Here is a 10,274-nt window from a genome sequence, read left to right on the forward strand (position 1 = left end):
GTAGGAATCATGTTCTTCTACTGCTGTAAGATAAATTGAATTATCTTGAAGCACTTCCATCCAGATAAAGAATTCCTGGATGGAAGTGTTCATCTGGATGTAGCGTTTCGGTGGGAGAAATGTTTCGTCACTCAAGTGACTTCTTTAAACCTACGCATACAGCGCAGTATTTAAGGTTTGACTCTCATTATCCACTGGAGCACAAACTGGGTCAGAATGCTACAACACAGAGCGAACACCATCCCCACCGCCAGGGAAGCAGAAGAACATCACATCAAGAAGGCCCTGAGTAAATGTGGTTATCCCAGCTGGATATTTGTCAAAGCTGGGAAGGTGCCAAAAGAAAGCTCCAGCTGATCCAGGAGAGAAGGACAACTGCTGCCTAAGCGACCTGTAGTGATCCCGTACGTGTCAGGAGTATCGGAACAGCTGAGATGCATTTTCTCTAAACACTATGTCTCTGTGGCTTTCAATTCAATTTAATTCATACAGCACCAAATCACAACAACAGTTGTCTCACGGTGCTTGATATTGTAAGGTAGACCCTACAATAATACATACAGAGAAAAACCCAACAATGAGATGACCCCCTATGAGCAAGCACTTTGGCGACAGTGGGAAGGAAAAACTCCCTTTTAACAGGAAGAAACCTCCGGCAGAACCAGGCTCAGGGAGGGGCGGGGCCATCTGCTGTGATTGGTTGGGGTGAGAGAAGGAAGACAGGATAAAGACATGCTGTGGAAGAGAGACAGAGATTAATAACAGATATGATTCAATGCAGAGAGGTCTATTAACACATAGTGAGTGAGAAAGGTGACTGGAAAGGAAAAACTCAATGCATCATGGGAATCCCCGGCAGCCTACGTCTATCACACCATAACTAAGGGAGGATTCAGGGTCACCTGGTCCAGCCCTAACTATATGCTTTAGCAAAAAGGAAAGTTTGAAGCCTAATCTTAAAAGTAGAGATAGTGTCTGTCTCCTGAATCCAAACTGGAAGCTGGTTCCACAGAAGAGGGGCCTGAAAACTGAAGGCTCTGCCTCCCATTCTACTTTTAAATACTCTAGGAACAACAAGTAAGCCTGCAGAGCGAGAGCGAAGTGCTCTAATAGGGTGATATGGTACTACAAGGTCATTAAGATAAGATGGGGCCTGATTATTTAAGACCTTGTATGTGAGGAACAGGATTTTGAATTCTGGATTTAACAGGAAGCCAATGAAGGGAAGCCAATACAGGAGAAATCTGCTCTCTCTTTCTAGTCCCTGTCAGGACTCTTGCTGCAGCATTTTGGATTAACTGAAGGCTTTTCAGGGAGTTTTTAGGACATCCTGATAATAATGAATTACACTAGTCTAGCCTGGAAGTAATAAATGCATGAACTAGTTTTTCAGCGTCACTCTGAGACAGGATATTTCTAACTTTAGAGATGTTGCACAAATGGAAGAAAGCAGTCTTACATATTTGTTTAATATGTGCATTGAAGGACATGTCCTGGTCAAAAATGACTCCAAGGTTCCTCACAGTGTTACTGGAGGCCAAGGTAATGCCATCCAGAGTAAGAATCTGGTTAGATACCATATTTCTAAGATTTTTAGGGCCGAGTACAATAACCTCAGTTTTATCTGAATTAAGAAGCAGAAAGTTAGCGGCCATCCAGGTCTTTATGTCTTTAAGACATTCCTGCAGTTTAAGTAATTGGTGTGTGTTACCTGGCTTCATGGACAGATAGAGCTGGGTGTCATCCTAGGCGCTGCTTTCAAATCCCAAAACACACTGTGCCAAAAACTGTTCCAGGAGGATTGCCAGGATTTATACATCGGGAAAACCAAACAACCTCTGGCTAAGCACAAGGCACAACACAGAAGAGCTACCTCGTCAGGCCAGGACTCTGCAGTCCATTTACACCTACAGGCCAGTGGACACTCTTTCAATGATGAGGATGTACACATCATGGACAGGGAGGAACGCTGGTTTGAGCGCGGAGTCAAGGAGGCCATTTACGTGAAAAGGGAGAAGAGCCCAAGAGTATGTGTTTCAACATCTGTGATTGCAGCCATTCCCCAACTCTCTGTGAATGGTACTCATGGACTTTGATCAATTTGCATATTATTGATCATGAATCTGACCTCACGGGCCATTGTTCTGTTTATAAGATTGGGGAAACCTGCAGTCAGCTGAGACTGAGGAAGCCACCTGGATGAGTGATGAAACGTTTCTCCCACGGAAAATGCTACGTCCAGATGAACAGAATCAATTTTTTGGGATAAACGGAATTGGGATTTTTTTCTATTACATCCTCCGCTCTTGCTCTCGAAAGTAGTAATTTTATCAGCCAGATCTACTTACCAAGTTGCACCATCGGCGTCATTTTGTGCTGAACATTGGGGGGGTAGGGGTGGGGGGTGTCAAGATCTCGGTCTACATAAATAAATAAATCTGGGTAAATTCCCAGATGATTTAACATGCAACTATTTTCCTGGTAATACCTGAAATGAGTAAAGAAAATCAACAGCCTATTTATGCAAGATAATTCATAATTTTATTGGGGGGGGGGTGTTGTATTGGTTGGGTCTGATTATTGGGGGGGTCATAACCCCCCATCCCCCCTGGAAATTATGCCTCTGAGTTGCACCCTGTTCCGATTCTTTTGGTATCAACAACATAGCACAATTCCAGCTGGATATTTGACCACCCTATGTATGTTTTGGATACTTACTAAAACAATATATGAAAGTAATGAGAAAGTGGCCACTTTCATGAGTAAATCATATAAGCCTTATATGATTCACTATATGAAGTAGGCCACATCTTATGCAAGTCTTTTATAAGTTTTTTCTATTTCTTTTCCATATGGGCAGTGTTTATAGAAGCAGTCAGTTTGTGGAAGCCTATGTGCTTGATTTTAAACACATGGTAATATAGTAATATAGTAAGTGTACGTATATATATATACGTATAAGTATATAAGTAAGTATATATAGTGTACATACACATGCACCTTTCCTAATATTTGTTTAAATGTCCTTTAGCAAGTTGTACCTAAACTATATTCTTTTGGTAGCCATGAACAATCTTCATGCATAATTTTGGCAGGATGTGTGACCACTCATCTTAGCAGCATCGGGAGAGTTCATTTAAATGGTTGGTTTCCTGGTATGGACCCAGCTTTTAAGTATTATCCAAAAATTTTCAATAGGGTTCAATAGGATGTACACTGTAAAATCTAATTAGTTCCCAGAACTCAAAAAAGCTAAGGAAACTCGTTGCCTCAAAAAAATTGAGTAAAGCTTAGCTAAAAATGACTAAATTAGGACAACTTATTTATTTTGAGTACTCTGTAAAAGCTCATTTGTTCCCAGAACTCAAAACAATTGGATCAAATTTACTTAAGATGACCAAGTTAGGGCAACTTACTCATTTTGAGTACACTGTACAGCCTTGTTAGTTCCCAGAACTCATAAAAAATATGGAAACTCGTTTCCTCAAAAAAACGAAGTAAAGCTTACTTAAGATGACTGTTAGGACAACTTATACATTGCAAGTCTGCAGTATTAAGAATAACTTGATATTTCTGACTGTACAATACTAATTGTTTACCTACTGACAAACATTTCAAGTTCAACTAAATGAAAAAACAATTTGTGGTAACCTGAATATGATTAAAAATAATTAACAACACTTTTTGTAATGATGTTAAAATGAGCCCAACTTTTATTTTCAAACACAACAAAGTATAACAGCCAACATACTGGACACTGTTCTGCTGAATAAAAATTATATTGCCATCACTGTTATAATCTTACAACGAAACAAAGTCTAAGATGTAATTATTCTGAGTTTAGGCCTACCACAAGTTTGTTTTGTACTTACATTACTTATATAATCAAAATAAAATATATTTATTGCTCTGTCACAAGTGCAGTCGCTAATTTAAACAACACATTTGTTTTTCATTCCAACACAGGAGCTGGAATGTTGTAATATTTTAAGGATGGCTTGTTTCCAGTCCAGGCATTACTGCCTGAATGACTGTCATGGATCGAGGTGATCCAAATGTAGGTGCAGAAGAAAGTCTTTAACTTCCCTTAAGTACAGTGGCAGTGGATGTGGGTTGGAGATGCAATGAGCTTGAACCTGCAGGCGACCATCTTCACTGACCACACCATCTGTGACGGAGGACTCATCTCTCCTGGTGTCTTGCAAGCAAACAATCATATTTTTTGGAACATGAACTTAATTGCTTTCTTAAAACAGTTTTTTCTGCATTTGGTATAAAACAGACTCCAATTTAGACAATCTCAGGCTCCATCCCCACCGGAGAGGTGACATTCAATGTCCCAATTGTCAGTCAGGATAGCCCTGACCACCACCCAACACACAATAATGTCATGAAAGCATCATTTGTGATGCTTTTTTGCGATCCTCCTTTTCCCCAGACTACCCTTTCTGGGTCACAAAATAACCTTTTAAGATATTTTCAGGCGAGAATGTAGCTGTGTAATGCTCAAATATCTACTTAATTTATCAGAATATCACATATTTGCAGAAGTGCTTCCACATTTTCGGAGAGCTCTGTTATCCACCAGCGCGATAGCTGACCGGGAGGTCAAGGCTTGATAGAGTCCGCGAGCACAGCTAACTCCTGGCGTATTGTTTTCAACCCCCCTGCGGTCTTTTGCTACTCAGGTTAAACATGATATATAGTTAGTTACTTAGTTAGTTAGTTAGTTATGGCTATGGAATGTAAATACCCACCCCACCCCTAACGGCTGCACCTCCCGAAGAATTTTGTCTGGGCTCTTATCTCACTTTTTTATTTCAAACAATCAACAGAAAATTTCACAGACATAGTTTTATGTAAGGTTTTTAAGGCTGTGGTGTTAATTTTTAAGTAACATGAGCCCAGCGGCAGCAGCAACGCTAGGCTAACACTAACTAGCTAGCAAGATTATAAACCTGGTGCTAAACTAAGAGAAGCCACAAATCAGTTTGAATAAGAGTAAACATTTACTCACCAAGTCAGTGTATCAGGTAAAGATCCACAGCAATGACAACAATAATATCTTGAGCTGACACTTCTCCAGGTTTGCTCAACATATTCCATAACAAATGCACCATGAACATGCGGACTGATCCGCGAGGGAGGAGGACGGTAGTCACGTGGCATTTTCAAAACACATCTTTCATCCTTCCGCACAGAGAAGCAAAACTTCCAGCTTACTTAGTTTTTCTAAGTTAAGACAACTCAAATAAATTGAGTTTATCAGCGTTTTTGCATAAAAAGTACTGGTAACTTATTTAAATCGAGTTCTAATAACAAATTGATAAAAATTGAGTTCAGCCTATTTAATATTTTTAATTAAACACAATATTACATTTTACAGTGTGGCCCGTACAACTGACCAAAAACAGCACTACAGCATGATACCACCATACTATGCTTGTCAAATAGCTCAAGCTTTGCTTTGTCTGACCTTAACTATCTTCTCCTGGGCAGGTGCAAATTTCACTTGAGTTTGAAGTTGTTGATCTTGGTTCCCTGTCAGTCCATGACAATGTAAAACTTACTTCATTGTGGACATTGATCCTGGTGTTTTCCATTAGTACCTACATAGCACTGAGTACCAGGTACTTTTTTAGCACCTGCTTGCCCGGGGTTCCAAGCGCAGGTACTAAATTGGGACGTCATCATGGCACGGATTGGCTGGTCAGTAGCATCACTCGATGACTCATGAGAGTGTCTCGTTCACGAAAATTATAAACAACATTTTTGAAAACCGGCAACGAGGGAAATTACTGCAAAAACAATGCTGCGTTCCCCGAGTCTGACGAACAGCCACTGACCGAGGAGCAGGTATATTCTTGCTTCAATTTCCACCTTTTTTGTAGCGTTTGTGTTGCATATTAATTAGGCTGTGGGATGTTCGGACGCGTTACTATGATGACAACAATAGTACCGGATTGTAGTGGAAACCAGTTGATCCAAGTTGAGTCGTGGAGAGTCAATCTGAGTAAGTACTGATGGAAAAGAGGTTTATGTGCTGCACTGAATGGCAGCAGGTGTGAGTAGCTCCTGAGAACGCGTGCAGCTTTTGAATGCGTTTTTTGAGTGTTATGAATCACACAACTTTTGGGAAAAGTAGCCTTAACAGATGTCAGATGGTGGAAGAAGAAAAGAGATAAATGACTAAGAATAACTGTGTGGAGAATAACTATAACTTTTTCCTTGATGTTTCTGAAATGATGAATCTTTAGAGGAATAATGACCTGGAACTTTATACAAAGTGTATCTCAGTTATCACGGCCACTTGCTGAGCTATTCCTCACCACAGTTTTATTGTGGAAGTCAAGAGAGACTAACTGTAAGACAAAGTTTGATCAACTTTGTCTCCAAAACATTGTGCAAATACTTAATGTTTGTTTGACCCTTTGCATTTCTCATCTGTGGTTAACAGTCTCTTTCTTTATAGAGTATAACTCTGAATACACACATTAAACTGCCTGGATGAAGAGACACACACCTCTAGCCAATAGACACACCTCTAGCCATCACCTTGCTCTCTGTGTCAGCTATCATCCCACACACACACACACACATACATCAGAAATCCCTATTTAGTCAGGACTGGGGATTAGAGTTGGCCTTTGTGGATCTGACATTCACCAGCTGGACTTAATTAGCAGTGCTGAACCTGCTGCTGACCTTTTGTCATGTGAGCTGTCATTGAAAACCTTTCTGTTGACTTGAATGGGGAATGCTATTTGTAATGTAATCAGAGATCATCCAATTCAGGCTGCTGCACATAGGGAAGTATTGTCTTCTCACTGTGTGGAGAAAGTAGGGTTATCAAGGTAGTAGTAGTATTTAAGACTCCATAATGAGCAGTCCCAGCAGTAATAGCAAGTTAGTCATTTCTTGAAATAGTTATTGATTTTCAGGTGATTTTTCCAATTATAAGTTAGATTTAACAAAATACATGTTTATGATTTAATTTGAAGGGTTTTACAAATTATTTAGAAAATTTCCTTACATATAGCAAAGTGGCCTCAAAATGCAGATTTAACACACGGAGGCTGGAGAGTAATGTGGATAATTTTTTATTTACAAAGACGTGATTAAAACAACTATTCAGTAGTGAAAGGTGCAGGTAGCTATATACAGTGATGTGAGTGAAGGGGCTATATATGCAGTGCAGGCAACAATATACATGGGCGTGGAGAATCTAAAGCAGTGTAACCAGGAGCAGGCTATACAGAAGAACATGAGCTAACAAGCCAGAGCAGGATGTCCCCAGCCTCCTCCTTTCGCTTAGTGTAGTCTCAGGATGCTGGATTTGGGGTGTAACCCTCCATGCATGGTCAGGAGCTTCCTGGTCTTGATGTCAGTGGCTTCTATCTCCCCTTTTGGCCAGTTTATTTTCCCAGCAGGGTACCTGATCACCTGCACGGCATAGGTGGTGATAGCCCTAGTTCAGTGGCTGGCTTGGCATTGAATGTTTTTTGTGTATCAATAAAAATTATTAACACATTTGCAAGTCATCTTTTCACAGTAACTGACATTAGCTAAACTCGGCTAAAGGTCCTTTTACATGAGATACGTCACGCACAGTGCAACACCATTCATCTCTATTGCATGTGTTACATAATAACGGTTTCCCACTGCTCTGAGCAAAGCGCAGCGCAAACACGCCAGTGAGGAGTACTCTCTGTATCCGTGCGCATTCTGTGCATATCTGAGTTTGGTGAACTTTTTGACACAAGTTTGCAAGCACATATAGAGACCTCCAGAGCCTTTAAGTCATTCCTTTCAAAGGCTTTCCTTGGGAGGAAAACAGTGTTGTGGAAACGACAAACTCTTCACTAGTACGGACAGTTACCACACTTCCTACTTTATGAATGTCAGATACATGTTGTTTTAAATTAAAAAACATAATACAAACTCTCGTAGAGGATAGAAAGTCATTGTATATTATGTCATCATTATGGATCCACACTCTAAAAAGTAATTCAGAAGCTTAGTAAATATCACTATAAATATAAGTTAGATGAGCCTGATAAAATCTATGAATATCCTTTTAGTAATTATTTGAGTTTGATAAATTGAAATAAATGTCTAAAATGTTAACGTATGTGCTTGTGTTAAATTAAGGTATTTATTTACATTTATCTCAGACAAAAAATTCAGTATGTGGTTCACAGAATACCTTCTTTGCATGTACTTAATATTTTTGTTTAAAATTGAATCAAAATATTTGAGAAACAGGTATCTATACTCATCAGTATCTTTTACTAAAATCATTAATTATCCAAATAAATATTATTTATTGTCAGCAACTACAACTGAAAAGTGTAAGTAAAACACGATAACGTAGAGTAATTGAGTACCATGAGCCTTTTTCCTTGTTTTGTTCATTTTGTTTTTTAAATACTCTGAGCTTTTGTTTGCTCTCCTGGTTTGACATGTATCCTTCAAGTATGTACGGCTTTGAGCTAAAAGGGAAAAGGCTCTTGTCTTTTTAGTGCTTGTTTGTTTTTAGTTATTGCCATGTTTATGAAAATAAATTTTTCATTTGGAAAAATGTTAACATGTGGTCATTTTTCATACATGTATCATGAAACACACAACTACATATTAGTTTGTCTGGTTTTTTTTGTTGGGGGGGCGATCGTGGCTCAAGAGCTGGGAGTTCGTCTTATAATCGGAAGGTTGCCGGTTCAAGCCCCGGCTTGGACAGTCTCAATCGTTGTGTCCTTGAGCAAGGCACTTCACCCGTTGCCTACTGGTGGTGGTCAGAGGGCCCGGTGGCGCCAGTGTCCGGCAGCCTCGCCTCTGTCAGTGCGCAGCTGTGGCTGCAATGTAGCTTGCCATCACACGTGTGTGAATGACTGAATGTAGTGTAAAGCGCTTTGGGATCACATTACATTGATCAAGCATGTCAGTGTTATTTACTCAATTTTTTCATGTTTGTGTAACAACTACAATTATTTATTTCAACTTAATATGTTTAAGCTTTAGTTATTCAATTGATCAAGTATATTGAACAGATTTGACTGGTTTCCAATCTACTCAATATTTTTAAGTGTAAAAGTGTTGCCTCAAAAATTTTAAGTATATGTCAGTTTTAGTTTTTAGAGTGCAGCCAGCATTATCTTTGTATATATGTAAATTGTCCATGTACATTTAAAACATGGTTTATCCTAATTTTTTTACTGAATGGGGTCTGGACTGTTTTCTACTACAGAAAAACATTTATGTCTGTAGACTGATGGGTCCAGATAGTTTGGAAATGACCATAAAACCCAGCAACAGTTGGTTCTCTAAGAGCATTGCTGATGTCTTTCCTCCCCGAGATAGTATTAATATTAAAAGTACCTCAAGGGTAGCATTAGTATTGGTTTACTTTTATATGCTTTTATGGAAGTGCTCATACCTGCTTATTGCTTAATTAAGGTCAAGGTCAAGTTTATATATATATATAGCACACTATCAACAGTCCATACTGCACAAAGTGTTTAATAATGTAAAATGCCACTAAAATAAATAAAATGCACAACAATGATGCAATAAAGTATAGAAGAGAAAATAAGTAAATAAATAAAATCAAAGTCAATAAAATCAACTTAAAACAACTTAAACAACAACAACAACTCAGGCTGTTAAAACCAAAATGTTTAGGTCAGCGTGTGTTAAGAGCTAGACCATAAAAATGTGTCTTTAGTAATGATTTAAAACATTAAAGCATTTGCGCAGATCTAATATTAAAAGGAAGACTCTTCCAGAGTCTGGGACCTGCCACAGAGAAGGCTCTGTCACCACAGGATTTAAGTTTAGACCGTGGCATAGTTAAGGTAAGTTATGACCTGGACCTCATGGTTCTTTCTGAAGCATAAATGAATAGAAGCTCAGACAGGTGAGAAAGAGCTCGGCAATTAAGTGATTTAAAACAAAAAGTAAAATTTTAAATTGGGTCCTGTGAGGAACAGGAAGCCACTGTAGAGAGGCCAAAACTGGTGTAATATGCTCCTTCCGTTTTGTGCCAGTTAGCAGATGAGCAGCTGCATTTTGGACCAACTGGATATGATAAAGAGAGGCCTGGTCCAAACCAAAGTACAGAGAATTGCAGTGGTCCAGTCTGCAAGTAATGAATAGATGAAGAACACTTTCAAAGACATTAGCCGGAGGTATGGCTTTACCTTGGCTAGTCTCTCACCTGCCCACACAGTTTAGAGGAACCACAAAGGTACACACCAAGAATTTTAACATTTGACTTA

This window comes from Pelmatolapia mariae, linkage group LG20 (assembly GCF_036321145.2).
Source record: "Pelmatolapia mariae isolate MD_Pm_ZW linkage group LG20, Pm_UMD_F_2, whole genome shotgun sequence".
Taxonomy (NCBI): Eukaryota; Metazoa; Chordata; class Actinopteri; order Cichliformes; family Cichlidae; genus Pelmatolapia; species Pelmatolapia mariae.